This window comes from Calliphora vicina, chromosome 4 (assembly GCF_958450345.1).
Source record: "Calliphora vicina chromosome 4, idCalVici1.1, whole genome shotgun sequence".
NCBI classification, from domain to species: domain Eukaryota; kingdom Metazoa; phylum Arthropoda; class Insecta; order Diptera; family Calliphoridae; genus Calliphora; species Calliphora vicina.
In genome coordinates this window covers 53556917-53577909 of record NC_088783.1, presented here as the reverse complement: position 1 = coordinate 53577909, position 20993 = coordinate 53556917, and the positions used below count along the sequence as shown (strand labels likewise).

The window sequence follows — 20993 nt, the reverse complement described above, 5'->3', positions numbered from 1 at the left end:
ATCAAATTTCAAATATGTTTAAATGTTGTTTTAGTTAAATATTTCTTTGTTTTGTTTTGTATTTGTTTAATTAACAAATAAATATGGCAAAATAAATACAAGTACTACTAGTATTTTGTATTTCTATTATTTTGTTTGTATTTGAAAATAATTAATCTTAAAACAAAGACTTGTTTGAGCAGGCAGGCAGGCTGTTTGCCAGACAACGACAGCGAGCAAAACAAAAGAGTTAAGCAACAAACTTTGACATTATTTGTTTTTTTGTCGTTTGACTTCCCTCTTTAACCAAAAGGAATCTATAGAAAAATGTTTGCTAGACCTGTTGTTTTGCATTGTAATGCTTTAGCAGCTACTAAAATGTTTATTAGAAATATTTACGCCTACACTCGCCTGCTGGTTTGTGACAAAATTTTGCTGGTTTATTGAATGAAATGGAAATGAAGTATTTTTTTTTGTTGAATGTTTGCATTAATTTGGTGAAAAAATGCCAAAATAATCATGGACCACAAACGTTTTACTGCAAACTGGTATAGTAACCGCAATTTGAAATTTGAATTTATTTTAGCACCATCTAAGCAAAATATAAAATTAGCTCTTTAGGCCACCATTCCAAAACGTTGATACATTATTGTAATATACCAGCATTTGTTAAGTTTTAGTTTAATTTAGTTTTTTTTTTCTTATTTATACTCTAGAAATAACCCTTTTTTATAACTATAAAATAACCAAACGATTTAATCTATTATTGATTGTATATTACAGTTTCTATTACAAATTTTGTTAACAAAAACAAAAAAAAAACAAATTAAGCAATAATTGAAAGGTAAATTCTTTCATGTAGAAAAAATGTTAATAATTAACAACAACCACTAGTTACTATGTGTAATAAAAAATTGAACTAAAAAAACTAATAATAAAAAAGTTGTAAGTAAAAAATATATAAATATATAATAAACTTGGATTTAAATTAGTTGAGTTACAAAAATAACGTTAAGTTTAAATTATTTGAGAAAATGCATACCCTACACTAGGGCATAATGGCAGTATTTTATAAAAAAATTTGGCTTTTGCAACAAATTTTCAGAACAACCTAACTTTTTAATTTAGTTTTTATAGATGGCAGAGTTTTAATTGCCCAAATCTTCCAAAATACTGAAAAGCAATTCTTATACAATTTATAGAAGATAATATAATTTAGTACATCCTTAGTTTAGGGTGCAAACACGTTAAGTTCCATTTCTCACATTTTACAGAAGACACAACAAATGTTCTAAAATCCTTTGTTTAAAATTTTTGCTGAAGTCTAATTATATTTTTTTGTTTAAATGATACATGTCTACAAACAATGACCAAAATACAACACTTCCCTAAAAGGCTCGATTGTTAAAAAAGGACTAAAAATTTATCTAAACTAATCACCAACAAAAAAGATGGTGTCTGTCTGTTGACAACACATTAAGTGCCAAACGAAGGGAGCTCTCTGGGTGAAATTTTCCACAAATACTTTCTGTTGATGAAAGAGGGTTAAGATCTTCCTTTAAAATGATCCCCATAAAATTCCACCATATAACTCTGATAATAAGAATTCTCTCAGACTTTAACTTACATTTGTTGTCATTTAGTATAGTGCTCCCTTCGACCAAAAAGTGAAAACTTTGACCCACTGTAAAAAATTCAGACCAGCTGGACTATAAGTTTATTCTACAAAAATTATCTGCTCAACATGCCCTTTCAGAATTATAGGGTCGCTATTGTATTCAAAAAATGCTGTTGGACAGTGTTATTAGGCATTCCTGAGTCGATCAACTTGGAATCACTTTATGTATCGATTAAACGGCAGGCTGGCTGGCAGGTTTTCCATATAAACCTTGTGCGCTAAGTACAACTAGGAATTTTGGCACTTTCTGAATCTATTAAACTATATATGTACGTCCGTCTGGCTGGCTTGCTGGTTGGCTGGCTGGCTGGCTGGCTGGCTGGCTGGCTGGCTGGCTGGCTGGCTGGCTGGCTGGCTGGCTGGCTGGCTGGCTGGCTGGCTGGCTGGCTTTCCATGTAAACCTTGTGAGCAAAGTACAGGAAGCCTATTGAAACTGGCTGAAACGGTAGATTATTTCACCTAACCCCCATACGAATATCCTCCCTAAAAAGGACTTTAACTGTCATAAATGATTTATTTATATAGGCACCTACACAAATGTCGCTCCAAATAAATTTTACATCGTATATAGGGAAGTCAAGTCACCTGATTTTATGATGATCGGTCCATAATCAGTCATGAGGCCCACTTCCGAAAATCACTTTAACGAGCATAAATATCTATAAAATGTTGGAATCCACATAAAATTCAACAGAAATACGACATACTTTCATGGCAATCGGTCCATAACTGCTCTTAGCTGCCGAAAATCATTCACGAAAATAAATTATTTAAATTTTAACAGAAAAATGTTTTTGATGTGTAAATATTCATGGTCGGACTTGACCGAAATTTTTTTTATATATTTAATATTTTTCATAAAAAATAACGAAACTGTTGGACATATTTTCTCAGATTTTGTTCCAAAATGAAGAAACTTCATTGCAAGTCAAAAATTAATATTGGAATTTAATAATTGAATACGATACAATCAAAGACGTAATGATTCTATTGGCAGGAGATTTTTGGAAAGTATTGTCAGAGATTTCATAGTCAATGACAGTCGATTAACCTAATCCATGTTTAAAGTCGTCCGTTTTGTGTAAACACGCCAAGAAACTCAAACTGATTGCGAACATGCGTATCTAGCTGCAAAACGACCAATCTGGAGACGTTTTTTCAAAGAAATTGATGGGCATTTGCAGCATTTCGGCCGGCTGTATTAAATTTCCCAACGCTATCTGCCCATTTAGCTCATCAGCAAGGTTCTTCCAAAAATTACACAAAATTACAAAAATCTTTTGTTTTGTTACCACGAATCCCAATTCCGGTACGGCCCAGATCAATTGTATGGCGCCTGTTTCCGTGTCGGAACATAGAACTTAGCATTATTTGTTTACGCGCCAGACAAAAAACAAAAAATGTCTTGTATCATAAAGCATTTCGAAAGCAATCGAAAAAAAGTATTTATAAATTTCAATTAGTATATAAATAACACATAACCCAAATCTATATAAATACAAAAGATCATTCAAAAATACGTTCTTTTTTCTCCTGTTAACTGTTTTTACACATTTGAATTCAAAACAACTTTTGCAGGATCAGCTAGTTATCGGTCGGCTAACTTTAACTTATTGGCTGCGACTAGCTAATAAGTACAATCAGACCAGAAAAATACTTCGGCTCTCGGTCGACTAATTATGGGTAAATATAGCTAACGGATGCAAACCGAGGAAATTAATTTTTCAGCTCTCATCAGTTAACTACACCTTATTGGCTATGACTAGTTAGCTAATGAGTACAATCCGACGAGATAAATGCTTCAGTCGGCTACCTACGGACTTTAGCTAGGTATAAGTACGAAGTAAGTAATAATACTTTTTTACCCGGGAGCAAAGACTTCAATTCTTGCTGGCATTGTGCAGGTTTTTCTTAGATATCTTATATTAAAATTCACATTAACTGTTTGGGTATTATTAACAAAAATATTAGTAAGAGCATATTTTTCTTAGAACAATATTTTGTATTAATATTCATTATGTTAAGTACATTAAGTTGAACTGCAGGTTACAACTCTAATGTGAAATTGATATCAAATGAAACAAAACAATTTTGATTTTCAAAAGTATATAAATGGTAAGTGTATGATATATTTAGACAAATATTTAAGTCACACAAAAGTGATGAATGGTTCTACTTATAAACAAAGACATTTAAAATTAATGTCGCTGATTTTTTTGATACGTTTGCTAAGTTTGGGAAATTTTTATTGCTCTACTTATTATAAAATTCCAAATTAAAACCAAACAAATGCTAATTAAACTATTTAAAAATCCCGAAAAAAGAATTAATCATTCCAGGGATTTTCTATGTTTAGAAAAAAACCTCAAACCACTGAAATTAATAGGATTTTCCTAAATTCTTTTTTTAGAATAAATAAAAGTGAACGGTATAAGTAAATAAATAATTAGAAGAATAAAAAAACCTCAATTGAGAGCAGCTGCTTTTGGAATACTAATGCAAAAAGTAATATATTTTAACAGTTTTCAATAGAACATTCAAATTTGATTAAATAACTCATTTATTTTAACATACAAAAAAGAAAATATTCAAATCTGCGTTTGGTTTTTGTAGGTAGGGTTACATTATTGTTATTATAGCCTGTTTTTACATGATTTTATTACTTGTTTTTAATTTCGGTCATTGGTATTGAATTTCTTCTATTCATTTAATTTTTATTTTAAATTTATTTTATTGCTTTTGGTAGCCACTATCAAAACAGGCAATAAATAGTGACGGTTTTTTTTGGCAATGATTCAATAAATAAATATTGTGTGTGTGAATTTTTTAAACAATTTTTTATTTTTGCTTTCTGTTTTTTGCAAAATAGTTGGTCTAGTAGGTATTAGTTAATGAATGATTAGTTTAGATTTGTGGTAAAATACCCAAAAGCAATGGTCTCTTGAAATTATTTAAAAAGCAAAGAAAATTAAAGGCGTCTACATAAATGTTATTTATTTTATAACAAAATTTCACACGCCCACAGTTTGGCCAGTGTTTGTTGAATAAATATTTTCCATGCATTTGTTTCATACATGACTTTTTAAATGAGTTTTAATAAATTTTCTTGAATCAATGAAATCGGCAGTTACAAGTAGTGAATGTGTAAATTTATTGACAGTAATTTGCACTAGTATTAAATCCAACTTCTATATTTTAGCATGATTTGACACGTATGTTTTCTTTTTAAAAGTGAGGTCAATTGGTTACTTCATATATCCCTGGTAATCAAGCGTGAAGTCAATTGTTACTTAATTATCTCCAACTAATATATTTTTACATCATTTGACACGTATGTTCTCTTTTTAATACAACGAGAAGTCAATTGGATACTTTATATATCCCTGGTAATCAAGCATGAAGTCAATTGTTACTTAACTGTCTCCAACTTGAATATTTCTACATCATTTGACGCGTATCTCTTCTTTGTAATACAATGAGAAGTCAATTGGCTACTTTATATATCCCCGGTAATCAAACACGAAGTCAATTGTTACTTAACTGTTTCCAATTCAAATATTTTTGCATCATTTGATACGTATATCCTCTTTTTAATACAACGAGAAGTCAATTGGTTACTTTATATATCCCTGGTAATCAAGCCTGAAGTCAATTGTTACTTAACTGTCTCCAACTTATAAATTTTTACATCATTTGACACGTATCTCTTCTTTGTAATACAAACATAAGTCAATTGGTTACTTTATATATCCCCGGTAATCTAGAGAGAAGTCATTTGTAACTTTACATTTGTAAAGTAGCCATTTTAACTGTTTTTTTGTATCAAACTTAATTATTTAAAACATTGCTAATCATTTAATTCACTTCCTTTACAACTTCCCATTAATCATTGGCTAATCGCTTGACAAAAGTACAAGTTCAAGGGCCATTATATCCTGTATGTTAATGTTTGTTAATTTAATTAAAACTTCCGTTGAAATTTCTTTCAATTAACATTTAATTGCATTAATTACTCTAGCAAATTGTGTTGACTTAAGAAGATTATATTCAAATTAAATAATAAAAAAATTTGCATATTTAATAACAATTATCACTTCAAATGTTTATGACTTTTCTATAACACTTTTTTTTTTTTTGTTTTAATTTAATTATAATTGGCCGTAAAGAGAACAAGCTCGTTTAAAATTCTTACTGATAACTTACGTAATTCTAAACATGACTTTGTTTTTATTATTATTTAATTATTTCGACTTTATTTTCCATACAGTGTCTATCAAATTGCTGATTTCCTGTTATTTGCTCAATCATGTTAAACAGTTTTTTTGTTGTTGTTTTGTTTCTATATCAATTACAACTTTTATTTTTTATTGTAGCTTGATATTGAGATTCAGATTGAGTTCATAAATAAGTAAAACAATAATGATATTCTAATGTTTTAATGGTCATAGACCATGGTGCAGCAGCAAATCAAATCAAATACTTGCAATTACATTCATTTTCTGGTTCTCGAACGAAAGAAATATTAAAATATTATGCAATTTGTCTTGTCATTTTATTAGAACATGAACGTGTCAGTTTTATGACGAATTGAAATTAAGTAATATTCTGCTATTTGCTGCTATTATTTTACTGTTAAAAAATTGGTAATAAAAAATATGATTTGAATGAGTGGTTTATAGAGAGTGACAATATATTGAAATAATAAACCCAAAAGCAGGCAAAATAAACCAGAAAATATGTTGAAATTATATATTCGACAGAAATATAGTTTCGATTTGAATTTAACAGGATGTGTTATCTATAAAAAAAACCCTTATTGTTCCGTGACGATTGACTCCTTAATACATATGGTGAGCAAAATAAATACCTGTTTCTCTAAAGATTTCACCATTGATTTATATTGTTTACTGACTGATTCATCATCGCACAGCCCAAACGGCTGAAGCTAGAATCATGAAATTTTAGCTGCGGGTACCTCCCTCCCGAAAACGATCCGATAAGAAGAGATTTTTGGAAATTCGAACGTTTAGGGGATAAAAAGGGTAAAAACGGGTAAATTCGGTAACCTTATATCTTAAAAACTAATAAAGATACAAAAAAACTTAAAATTGCATGTTACTCTATTCAAAAAATAAGCTGACAGGTGTTTCGTACTTTTTCGAAATTCGAAACTTTTAGGTGAGAAAACGGGTAAAAACTGTATTTTGGTACTTTTTTGGCACCCTATGTATCTTTTAAACCAATAAACATAGAATCAAATTTTAAATCGTATTCTTTACTTATCAAAAAATAAAAAATATAAGTTTGGTACTTTTTGGAAATTCGAAACCTTAAGGGATAAAAATTGTGTTTATTTTTGGTACTTTTTCATAAAATATGTTTTTCTATAATTTGACATAGACATACGAATATTTTATTATGAGCTCCCACCACGTTACAGAAATTTATTTGAATAAAATTGTACCACCTCAATGGGGATAAAAAAGGTACCAAAAAGGGGATAAAATCGGGAAAATACATTATATTTGAAATTATTAAGCCAATTTTGATAATTTTTTTAACGTTGGTTCCTGGATTCATACAAAAATTAACTAACAGGGTGTTATTTAGAACTCGAGTACCAAGGTGTATATTGGGCCAAATCCGGGTAAACAGTTTGGTACTTTTTTTAAAACATATTTATTCTTGGGCACATTAACACAGATTTTAATATTTTCAGACATGCCTGTAGCATAAACAATTTTGGCAAACTGGAATATTTTTAAATTTCAAACTTGAGGTGTGTTATTATAGTAATATAATAATAATATTTAGGTACCAAAATATGTGAACTGAACTATAGGTACTTTTTTGTTCTTCTAATGGTACTTTTTTGAAATTTCTTAACAATGGACTTAGAAACATGAAATTAAACATATATGGTCATAAGTGAGTGAGAATTCTAGGGGGAGACTTTTTGGTACTTTTTCTTTATTCGAATGGTACTTTTTGTAATTTCTTCACCAAGTGAGTGGGAAACCACAAGTGGGGGATTTTTGGTACTTTTTATATATTCTAATGGTACTTTTTTGAATTTCCTATAATAATGGACCTAGAGTTTCCAAAAAATCGAAGAATTTCAAAACCGCGGTTTCGGGTTTAACAAATTAAAAACGGATCGGTTTCGGTTTTGTGATAATTTATTAAATATTAAGTATTATAGAAACAAAATTAGTTGATAATATAGGAAATGATATACAAATCTAAAATTCAAACTTGACAGGTTATGGGTTAGTGAATGCGAAAAATTGTTTACCTGTAGTTTACTAGATCGACGTATAATGGAATTTCAGATTCTGAAAATAAAAAAATATATATTAAATAAATCAATATTTTTTATCAAGATTACTTATAAAATTAAATTAATTATTATAAATAAAAAGTGAAGTTTGAAACCTAAAAGTTCAAGGTTAATAAAAATGGAGTATTACAAAAGAGAATAACGCATTTTTATGTTAATTTAAAATTTAAATTTCATACAGAGAGTAATAGAAAAATAGCAATCGTGGACAAAAATCCCAAAATTCACTACAACTTACTACAGCTATTGGGTCTAGAAGCAGGGCACCTCAGACTTGGAATATTTTTAAAACTTTACGAATTTTTTGTGTTTCATCCCAAATTAAATTTCTCTATTAGGCCCATAAAAAGATGCTTGAGTATTTTATCTTTTATAGTTATAGCGATTTGAAAAATATAAATTTCAAAATACCATGGCCCTGTTTTTTTTTGTAATATGGGACATACATTTTTTTAAATATATTAGTCAAACAAATTTATGATAAAAATTAGTTTTTGGTGAAAAAAAAATCGTTTTTTTCCCGACTTTGACCCATTGTAGGTCCGACTTACTATGGTGTTATATTCGTCGTTGCAAAGGTCTTTGAAATATCTATCATTAGATATCCATATTATCTATATTAATGACTTAGTAATCCAGATTTTGATAAAAAAAATAGGTCAAAAATCGAGGTCCTAGTTTTTTCCTCTTATCCCAGCCATTTGTGAGCCGATTTTAAAGATTTTAAATTGCAACCGAACTGGGTCTATAGCAGATATATTGATATACGAATCGTGTATGTTAGTTATTTGGGGGCTACGTAAAGTTGATTTCAACATGCAGACGGACAGACATGGCTATATAGACTCCGTTATCTACAACGACTTTGAGGGGTCGCAAATGAAAAATATAGAAATTACAAACGGAATGAGAAACGGGATGAGAAACTTATACATACTATATACTTTTGCTACTCCTGGTGAAGGGTATAAAAATCATATAAGAAATGTAATTTTTCGTGAGGCACCAAAACTAATCGATTTTAAATTATAAAATTGAGAAAATGTTGAATTTTTTATTGGCTAAGAAAACAATAAATTTATTACCTTTGCATACCAGAAAAAATATTTTTTAAGCAACTTATAATGTTTTTATATTTGTTTGAAAATCATATAAACAGGGAGAGTTTTAAAATAAAATACTAATAGGAGTTTCCTTTGGCTATTCCAAAATAAACCTATTTTTTCATCGAAATTTTGAATTTAGGCTAAGTGTTCTGAAATCCGAAAGCTGGGATTCCAAAACGGACAACAACTTTAAATACTAAGATGTACATCAAATCATCCATGTTATTTCTTTACCAGCCCCGTACCCAAATGGAGACTTTTTGGCAAAATTCCAAAAAAATACAAAAATTTAGATTTTTTATTTGTTTTAGTTTGTTTTGCGTTATTTACTTTTCCTAAATCGTATATTTGCATCTGCCTTTACATTTGCTATCAAAATGTGTATAGACTTAACAAATTTCATTACGATATGTTAAAGATCAAACCTTTTGAAACGAAAATTTTGAATGTATTAATTTGAATTTGAAAAAGAGCCGCTGAAGCACACCGATTACTCACCAAAGCTTATGGTGAATGTGTTTCATCGGTTTCAACGTGTGAGAGATGGTTTGTGCGGTTCAGAAGTGGTAATTTTGAAACGGAAGACAAAAATCCCACAGAATAGCCAAAAAAGGCTTTTGGAAAAACACACGATTATGACAATATACATTCGACTCTACTACCAAAGGGTAGTAACCCTATACTAAATATTGAAAATAAAAAAATATAAAAAATGTGAACAAAAAATTTCTATATTATTGTCATATAAAGTTAAGCGGTATCACCAAGTCTGAATTAACTGTTGGCCAAAAACTGATGACAGCATTTTTTGAGGGCCCACTGATTTTCAGAATTTTTGGGGACCCATAAAAAAATTGGTCACCGAAATGGACAAACTGAGTATAGGGTCTTTCTACCCTTTGGTAGTAGAGTCGAATCTATACTTTCCTAAAACAGAATACATCTCTAATGTGTGGCCCGGTGCTTCGAAGTCTATTTTGGAGTTACTCGACCGCGTACAGAAGAGGGCGAAGGTGCTTATGGTTGACAGTAGGGTATACAGGTCTATTGACTCACTGGAACATCGCCGCAATGTGGGTTGTGTTTCACTGTTCTACCGATATTAAAATGGTATGTACTCTGCTGAAATTAGGGAACTTGTTCTCGAAACCCGTAGATTTTTATGCAACACTCGTTCTTCGACAAGGGCTCATCAATTCGTTGTCGACTGGACAGTGGATCGCACAACACATTACAGAGAAAATTCATTCTTTAGCCGTACTGTCCGTATGTGGAACAATCTTCCTCCTGAAGTCTTTCCTGTCACTTTCAATATAGGAAAATTCAAATCAATTGTCCACAAACACTGCTTCCTGTGGGAGCGAGTACCATAACGCCCAGAATATGCTGCCAGATATGAAACCGTATTATTCCGTCACTACAACCCTCCAGCAACATGTTGCAATAATTTTCAAAAAGTATTTAGAAAGAAGTGATTGGGAAGTTTTGCCTCAGACCATGCCCCGTCCGACTACTATTTGTTGCGATCGATGCCGAATGCTTTCTCTGGGATATGCATCATTTTAGAACAGAGTATCCGAAATTGATTCGCTTGATTCGTTCTTGGCCTCAAAAGATGAGCAGTTCTTTTGGTTCGGAATCCATATGTTGCCAGAAAGTTGGGGAAAAGGTCGTAGCTAACAATGGCCAATGAATTTTAATATATTGAACAAATGTTTCAAAATAAAAGCTAAACATTTTAAAAAATCCCGCATTTTATTTAATTCAAATCTTGCATAAATTTTAGAAAACCTTTACTACAATTCATTACCACTAATTATATATTATTTATATTTAATTACTCTTAATTAATAAACCAAATTTAACTAATTTAAGTGATTAACAAAACGGTGAAATCAATCAACTTTACAAATATAAATTGTCTTGTTTAAAAACTGTCTAATTTACATAAGAAATTTCTCAAAGCTAAAAAAAAGTGTTAACAAAATTTGGCAAATCTTTTTTGTTTATAAATTAAAAAAGCTAATAATCATTAAACATTGTTTCTTAGCAACACAAGCAGTAATTAAAAATTATAAAGATTTTTGTGTAATATGAAAAAAAAAGAAATAAACACAGATATTAATAAAGTGATAAAAAGAGACACTTCAAAAATCCATAATAAAAAAACACCGCTTGACATTAAATTAAAACAAACTAATTTGTTTGTAAAACAAAAACAATATACATAAGTATTTGTTTATATTGTTAATAACTATGTGTTAATTTTATATATTTTTTTATAACACATTTGTTTATTTTAGTTTGTTTGATGGGCCTATTCAACCAGTTTTATATAAATTTGAAGTAAATGGGTGAATTTTTTATTCAAGTTTTATTGGATTTTTGATGCTGCAGTTAAAAATTCATGTTCATATTACAATGACAGATAGACAGACATAACATTTCAAATGTAATGAAATAATCAAGTTTTGAGTTTGTTTTTTTGTAAAAAAAAAAACAGTAATATTTCTTAGATTATTACACGCAACAAAAATATGAGTAATCTGAGACAGGAAATTGAAAACAGTTGACAAATTGTTTGAAATGTGACCAAGTTAGGCAATGTAAAAAGAATTGCAATTAGCTGGTCTAGACTCTAGAGACTTTGAAAACATAAATTAAAAATGCGAAACATAAAATACCAATGCACAATTACATATTTAGCAATGTTAGTTATTGTTTAATTTCTTTATTAATTTTATTTATGGAAACTACAATCCAAAATAGACCTAAAACTTAAAATCATGTTTATTTATTGTAAGTTTACAAAACTTTTCAAATTAAATCATGAATAGGCATAAATTAGTTTAAACTCGTGATTTTTTTAATTTTACTTTTATTTGAAAGGTCACTTTTTTGAATTCCATAATGAGTCTTTACAATTCCATTTGATTGTAAATAAACAAAACCTTTCTTTTTATAAACTTTAAACAAATTATTTTGAAATATATTTTAAATTCAACATTTTAATGTTAAAGTTCAAATGTCAAAGGTGAAGGAGTTTTTTTTATATGTATATATAATATCGATATATTTGTATGGAGTGGAATTGAAGACTTAAAAAATATTAAAGAGCACGAATTAATTATGTCACTGTATATAATATATCTTTTTTAAAATGTGTAATTTATCATTAAACAGTGCACAGTGGGGCAGAATGAAAATATTTTGGAAATAAAACTGACATGTCTAACCGACTGATCCGATTAACATGAAATTTCACATTAGAGTAGCAGAGGAGTATTCGAGGAGTCTATGAACACCATATACCTTTCATGAACAGGGCATAAAGTAGGGTACATCAGACGTGCAAAAGATTTAAATACTGGAATACTTTTCCTGTGTTCTTTAATTCTTTTTTTACAAGAGTCTAATACTTTTCTACAGGCCAAAGTTCTGCACAGTTGGCTGGATTTGCCTCCCGTGGTACAAAATTGACATTATTGTTTGATTACCACTGAAGGACCTTTTGTCATAGCGGTATGATGCCAAAGTGGGACAGAAATATGAAGGCACTCCAGCTTGCCACACAAGTAACTTGTCCATCAGCCACATAAAAATCCTGACCCGGTAATTGTGAAAGGTCTGCCAGTACATAAGTTTGTATCATCCATCAAACAACAGGTGTATTTTTTTTTATAAAATTTTAAATCAATTTTTTCCTTCGTTTTGTTGCTCCTAAGTTCTATACCGCATTGCGATCTGGAACTTTATAAGGCTTCAACCCAGCATTAGCTTTGTATCTGAGGACAAAATAATCACAGCATTTAACTTTACGAGCTGCTTTTCTGATAGAAGTGTTTGGTGCTCTTCGAAAGAGTTGTTCGACTTCTTTTGCCTTACCAACAAATATGTCTAATTTGTCTTCCTGATTCAGGTATTCTTTCAATGTTCAAATCTTCTTTATACTATTTAAACGTGTGATGATGAACATTCAGATCTTTTGCAATTTTTTGGACTGTTTTGAAAAGTTTTATTTATTTTTTCACATAATTTTTTCGCTGTTCATTTTGACCGAATTAGCAGTTGAAAATGAGTGACGAAAAAAATAATAAGGGTCCTCATGTAAACGCTTAAATGCCTCGCAAACTGTGCAATCTGTGCATTTTTACACTCTCGCAAATGAACTGTCAAAAAATGTATGGAAATTCGTTTGCACAACCCCGATAAGTTTGCGCGACAATATAGACTCGCAAACTTGAATTTATTGTGCATTTGATGAATCAGCTGCTTTTGTTTACTTTTATTAATAAGAAATAAAAATCAAATAAAATATAAAAATGTTGTGCATGTGAAAATTCTGCAACTTTGGAACAGAATGATTGCATTAAATGGCATTGTGTATGAAAACATTAATCAACAGCTAGAATATAAACAAAATCTTGCAAACTCTGTATATCACCGTTTGTTCCAAAGATTTAACTTTCATTCAACATTTTTAAAATTAAAATTTATACAATTTGAAAAATTTGTTAAGGCTTTTGTTGAATTTATTTTTATTTGACATTTATATCAAATAGAGAGAAATTTAATGTATAAACTTGCACAAAATTGAAAAGGTGGGTTCATGAAACACGTCGCGCAAATTTGCACAATTGAACAAATGGGAAACTTAAGCGTTTAAATGAGTACCCTTAATAATTTATTGGGCAAATGATAGGTTTCGGCTGGAGTAGTGTGTATACGTTTTTTCTGACCTACTCTTTAATGTGAAGAACTCTTTAGAATTTACAGATAGAATCATACAATCAATCAATTGATATGGTATCGTTGTTGACTAGTATATCTGTATACATAGCTATAGGTAAGAGGGTGGGTCAAAAAGTTTATGCTTTTTTGAAATGAAACACAAGTTTTTGTATAGAGTAACTTCGGGTATTGTGGACTATGCGTCTAATGTGGACCAGTGTCTTTTTTCAGAAACTATTGAAGGTATGATAAAACTGATTTGTCGTACATTTTACAATTTGTTTGAAACGACAATTGCACATTTGCTTTCATGAGTTGTTGATATGTTGACTTTTTATTCTTGTATTGAAATTAATGCGCCTGCTCAACATTTTTTTCGGCTCAAGTAAGAAACAAAATTTGGTACAGTTACTTGGTAGAATTTAATGTTTGGTTGTTTTATATAGTTAAAGTGGACACGTAGTTTTGCATATATTTGGTAAGAATTTAAGCACATTTAGATTATTAGGTAAAAATAACTTTTTACCACTGTAACCCAAGTTCGTGTAATGTGGACCACTTAAATTACTTGATTATGTACTACTGGTCCATATTACCCGACAATAACTATGTACTTTGTAAGTAATCTATCTAAGCCAAGAACGCGACTTTTTAGTTTGTATTAATAAAAATATATTGAAATTAAATTTTTTAATCATTCATGATTAGCTGGTTCATGAATTTTATGTATTAAATACTAGTCCACATTACCCTCATATAGTGGTCCATATTACCCTCCAATTTTTTTAATGCTGGTTTTTGGGTTCCTTACAATATTTTCATATAATTTTTTTATCCTTTGACGGAAAAAATTTTCAACTGCAAAAACAATTAGGGAATATATTAGCTAATATATTGCTTCACAACTTTTTTAATATCCATATATATTGTGGCCAAAATTTAGAAGAAACAAAACGGTAGTCCACATTACCCGAAGTTACTCTAACAAATTATTTTATTTTTCAACAAAGTGTCTTTTAAGCTCTCTGCACTTTGTCCAAGGTTTCTACAATTGTTGTATTCCTTCCAAAAAATAAGACTTATAGAGGTCATAAAAACTTTATTTGTGAGATGATTACATCGTTGGAGTCAAATCTCTTTCCGCCAAGACATTTCATCAGGTTTGGAAACAAGAAATAGTCATTCGGGGCTAAATCCGGTGAATAGGGCGGAAGAGGAAGCATTTCGTAGCCTACTTCCTAATTTTTTTCCTGATAACTCACATGTGCAGTACCTTTTGTACAGGCGCAGATCCAGCGGGGTGAAAAAATTTAATTTTTCCCCGCAAACCGAAAAGTTTTAATATAAAAACGGAAAAAAAGAAAAATGTAAAATAAATTTTACACTATTATCCCCCACCCAAATGAATGACCTGGATCCGTGCCTGCTTTTGTGCACCCGATTGTGAGCAAATGCGGCGGCCATCTTTCGCAACGCTTTCTCATACCCCAGTGATCATTCAAAATTGAAAGCAGCGAGTCGTGTGAGATGCGTATGGCATCCACAATATCTCGCACTTTCAATCTCTGATCGGCCATATCGTGATTTTTTCAATTGTTTCGATCTGAACTGGTCGTTCACAAGGAAATTCAGTAAATCGCTTGTTTACCATTGAAATTGATGGTGCAGATTTCCCATAGTATAGTGATGATTTTTTAATGCTTAATGAGCAGACGAAATTCACTTTTTGCCAATTTCTCCTCAAGTCACGAGGTAATCTGTTATCAATGGCTTTCAATATGGAATGGATACCCTACTGTCACCGATAAACATCTTCGCCCTCTCCTCTATGCGGTCGAGTAACTCCAAAATAGACTTCGAATCACAGGCCCACACATGAGAGTTGAATTTCATTTTAGATGGGATATAAGTGTTCAAATAGTAAGGAGATCAGATGGAATGAAGTATTTCTTACACAGTTTGTTTTAGAAAACCAAGGCACTTGAATGCCTCTTTTGACACTTAAAAAACGTGTTTTGTACAGCGTACATCAGACTGAATACTCATGCCTAGAACATCGAGAGCTTCTGATTCCTTAAAATTTACACCACCCATAAAAACAGATGGAGCAACATAATAGTCCAACACTTCATATGTTAATACTTAGATTTCTGCACAAACAAATGCTAAACGATCTATTTAAGGTATCGAGAACCGGACTGTGCCACCTTATTGAATATGACAGGTTGGATCTAAATCGTATTTCACTAGGTTTGTGTAAATAAGAGACGAGACATTCCTCTAACCAGGGTAATTAGGTTAGGTTAGGTTCCATGGGCTCCATGATCCCGTTGTGATACCCAAGGGGTAAACAACTTGGTATTAATTATGCGTCCGTTGTTTCCAGGCTAAACCAACCAGATTCTCTGATGAAAGAGTAGATTCGTCTAAGACTCATCCTTGATAGCTCATCTAAGCATGAAAGGAAGGGTAATCCAAGGATGCGTTCCCTCAGGTTTATCAGAGCCGGGCATTGGCAGAATATGTGTGACACCGTCTCATCTTCTTCTTCATTGTGGCAGCATCTACAGTAGTCATTATACCGTAGGCCCAATCTCCTAGCATGTGTCCCAATTATACAGTGTCCCGTAATGAAGGAGACAATTAGCCTTATTTGCTCACGACGAAATTCCATAAGTAGATTCGTCCTGCTGGCATCATATACGGGCCAAGTAGACCTCGTTATAACACAGGTAGACTCATTGGTCCACCTGGTTTGTGTAGATTCATAAAGTATCTGCTGAACAGCCATCTTGCATTTAACAAGGGGTCGATCTCATCAACTAGGGTAATTGCAGAGCAGACAAATTGGCCAGAAATTGAACTCTTTTCTGGTATTTCCCTTGCAAATTGCTAGACGATCATCCAGCAAATATTATATGACATTCCACAGAACAGATGTACTAATTAATCATCGTGTGACATCGTGAGAAAACCAGTCTAATTGTTTTTTTTATAACAGGACACTACATAATTGGAAGGCATGTTAGGAGTACGTACGGTTTAACGAGCTGTCAAAATGAAGAAGAGTAGGAGATTGTGTCCCGCATATTCTGCCAGTTCCCGGCTCTGACCAACAAGAGGCAGCGTATTCTTGGAATCCCCTTCCTCTTTTGTTTAGAAGAGTTATCGAGGATGTATCAGAGACAGAAGCTAGTGGGTTCAATATGGAAACAATGAGTTTTGAATGAGAGACCTGCTGTTTATATCTTCGGTATCACAACGGGATCAGCTTTTTCAAAGGAACCACGTGATCTTATTCACGTGTGGCTGCCCACGATTGTGTTAGGTTAGCTAAACTACACAAACTTAGAGCGTTAATTCTATAATTTTCAATACATAAAACATTTATTACAATTTTATTGAGCTCAACCCAGTGCATTTTGATCCTTAGCGACCACTATTCGTTCCCATAATTAAATCGAAAGTTATTTTACATAGATGAGGAAGTCATAGGCAAAACGAAGGCCTTTATTAACAAGTTTTTACTCTAACTTGTCAATGCTAAAATTTTACCAAAGATCAGCCGTCCTCTATCAATTTAATTCGTTATTCTTACCCCCATGAAGGCTGCAATCTGACATTTCTTTACAAATAAAAATGATATTTCCGTTTTGTTTTCTATCTAAAACATGTCAAAGAATACATTTCCACTAAAATGTTACTAAAAATGTAAAAAGCATTTTCTAAAGGCCATGTTCATTGGAGGGTTAAAGTAGCGGATTTTCCACTTCTTATTTAAACGATTAAATAATTAATTAATTCGCACTTTTGGTGCTTTAATATTAACTGTTAATAAATAAAACATATCATATGAGTTGAAGTTTTTCAAGTTTGTTCTAATTTATTATATAATTAACGGAAATTGTTGATTTTTATTAGAGTTATTGTTTTATAAACAACTGCTGACCATTTAAAACCACATTAATCTCAAGGTAATGAAATAAAAACAAAACAAAACATGTCTATAAACAATTTAAAGTGTAAGAACTAAATGAAACTTAAAACACTTTTACTAAACTAGAACAAAACTAAACAAACAAACTATGTATTTCCTTAACAAAGAATATAAATTAATTGAGAAATTGAAATAGAAAAATAACAGTTTACATAATAATAATAATAATAGTTTCCTGATCTTGAATCTAACATTTCAAACAAAAAGAAATCATGGTGTTTTATTACAATAACTGGGCAGGTTGACGTGTGTTGTTCAGGCCAAACACACCCACATTTTTATGTTGAAATTCAAAAAAGAAAAAAAAACAATTTGAAACAATTTCTCACGTTTCAGGGCTACGCAAAAAAAATATTAAAAAAATAAAAAATAAATCTTAACTATAAAAAAATATGTTTATAGATCTATAAATCTTAAATTGTTAAATATAGAATAAATTTTCAATGAAATCGAAAGAAAAAAACATTCAATATTTATGTGAAACTACATACAAATGTTGGACAGATAATTGGACATGCAGACCAAAGACCAACAGGCAGACAAGCAAACAAACAAACAGAAACATAGACAGACAGTTAGGCTGGCAGCCAGACAATAGTTTAACAAAATGAAAAATGTTTATTTGATTGATAGTAAAGCATGAATTTGGAGCACTTGCTTTGAATTTTATTCAATAATTAAATGAACGCCTCAGCCACAATTTTACACACAAAAAATATTTAAAAAAAACAGGCATTTTTGCCTCTTTTTTTGTTTTTGTTTGGGATTTAACAGTAGGCTGTCGTTTTTTTATTTGTTGTTCACTCAAACATTTAACATTATTTTAAAAATATTTCAAGCCAAAAACAAGGTTAAACATTTGTATTATAATTAAAATAAGCAAATAAAGTAACTAAGTACAATAAGTAAGTAAGTAATAATTACTTTAGTTGTAATTGGGTGGAAAAAAGTTAAGGAACACAAAACAAAAGACTTAAGCAATAAAATTATTTTAAACTAAACTATATGCACGTAGCTGAAACAACATCACATCGACGTACCACAAATATTTTACAATTTATGTATTTACACTACAATTAAAAATAATTGTCGTTGTCATTCTCCTGAGATAAAACTAAAACGTAAATTAACTAAACATTGTTTTTTTTTGGCGTGGTAAAAGATACATTAAACGTGTTCAACCAAAACGACACACAAAATACTCTAATGAAGATGGAATGTTATTAGGAAATTGTTAAAATTCTTTGAATTAAATTGTTGAAAAAGTTTAGAAAAGATTTCATAGATTTCTAAAACTGAAATTAAAATTAAGGAAATCAACATTTTAAAACTGATACCAAGCGATCCCACGCGGGACAGTTATCCCATTCCCCGGAATTTTTTTTTTAAATTTTTGTCGGGAATTTCTTTATACGATTTCTTTTTAATGTTTCAATATTAATATTCGTTGTGGCCAAATGGTGAAATATGTTGCTAATCGAATGATTCCATTATATCCATAGATTTTTTCGCTTCCATCAACAGATAATCAGTTGGCAAAGAAGCATTAGGATTGAAATAATCGCATTTTTGTCACTCAACTAAATTTTTCACCCACAGTGTTCATAAATCCTAGACTTTTTGAATGAAACTAAGATTTTTGAATAAAAAATCATCCTTTGAGCTCTATACACTTTGTCCAACGTTTCTCCATTTTTTTGTGAGATTATTTGATCGTAGGATGCCAATCTCTTTCCGCCAAGTCATTTCTTCAGGTTTGGGAACAAGAAATAGTCACTCGAGGCTAAATCCGGAGAGTAGGGTGAATGAGGGAGCAATTTGTAGCCCACCGGAACCCGATTGTGAGCGGAAAGCTTTATCATGCCCAAGTGATCATTCAAAATTGAAACCACTGAGCCATGTGAAACCACAATCTCTCACACTTTCAATCTCCGATCGACAAACACCATATCGTGAACTTGTTCAATTGTTTCGGGTGTAGATACCTCATCTGGACGTCCAAAACGTTGGGAATGTTGCGTGCTTTTTCGTCCACAACGAAATTGATAGCGGCAACATATGGATTCCGCTTCAAAAGACCTGCTTATTTTTTGAGGCCAAGAACGAATCAAGCCACTCTCTGATACTCAGTTCTGAAGTGTAGTGTATTCAAGAGAGAGCGTTCTGCATCGATCGAAACAAATAGTAGTTGGACGTGCAAAGGTCTAGGCAATAAGGCGGGTGAGACAAAACTTCCCAACTTCCCAATATGGCCTATCGTTGTCATGGTGGAATATTACGATTTCATGTTTGGCCTCATATTCTGGGATTTTTTCGGCCAATGCTCGCATCAAACGAATCAGTTGCGTTCGGTACAGGTTCCCTGTGATGGTCTGCCCAGATTTGAGTTCCAACCAATAACAGGGCATAATTCGGCTGTTTGTCCGGGCTTCACGTACGATCTCTTACACTACGGGTTATCGTAATTGATCCGTTTTTCATCGTATAAATTTGTCTCTCGTGTCAAAATCACCAAAAAGCGCTTTTAGTGAAAATATTTTTTTTATGAAAATTGGAAATTTTCAATGACGATGCTTTTCTGAGTAAAATTTGTAAAAAAAAATTTTATTTAAAAAAATATTTTCTGTGAAAACAGAGAATTATTTTTTAATGAAAATATATTTTTTGTGAAAAACTATTTTTTTATGTAGCGAACATTTTTTTCTGATTTTTTTCGAAAAAGATTTTTCTTTTTTTGTGAAAACAGTTTTTTTGCGAAAAATCTTTTTTTGTCAAAATTTTATTTTTGTAAATAAAGCTTTTTTAGCAAATATGTATATCGAGCTCTTTTTCAATTTTTTTTTATTGCAAAAATTAAAATTTTATGGACCGACTGATGTTTTAGCGTTCTCAGAATATCAAAATTGTTAACTTCAAAATTATAGGGGGTAAGATTTTATCGTAAGCCAATGTTTACATTTTAAAGTAAACGAATTTTATCGTAAGCGAAATATGTAACTTCTAAATGGTTATATTGGTTTGAATGAAAAGAAGAAGTGTTGTCGAGTTTTAGTTTTGAACGTGGACCTCATGGGCCAACCAGGGGCGCGACCAAGGGTTTTCAAAGTAGGATACCTCAGGTATGTTACATTTTTAAAACGATCTTCTCATCGAACACTACAA

General features: G+C 31.2%; 1 protein-coding gene across 1 annotated transcript in view; it reads right to left on the bottom strand.

Annotated features, from left to right (window-relative positions):
- LOC135959310 (uncharacterized) overlaps window positions 1-20993 on the bottom strand; it is a 136793-nt gene that overhangs the window by 101209 nt on the left and 14591 nt on the right. The window contains exon 2 of the mRNA XM_065510456.1: window positions 7953-7992. The gene's annotated coding sequence lies outside the window, so the exon portion shown is untranslated. The remainder of the gene's footprint in view (window positions 1-7952; window positions 7993-20993) is intronic.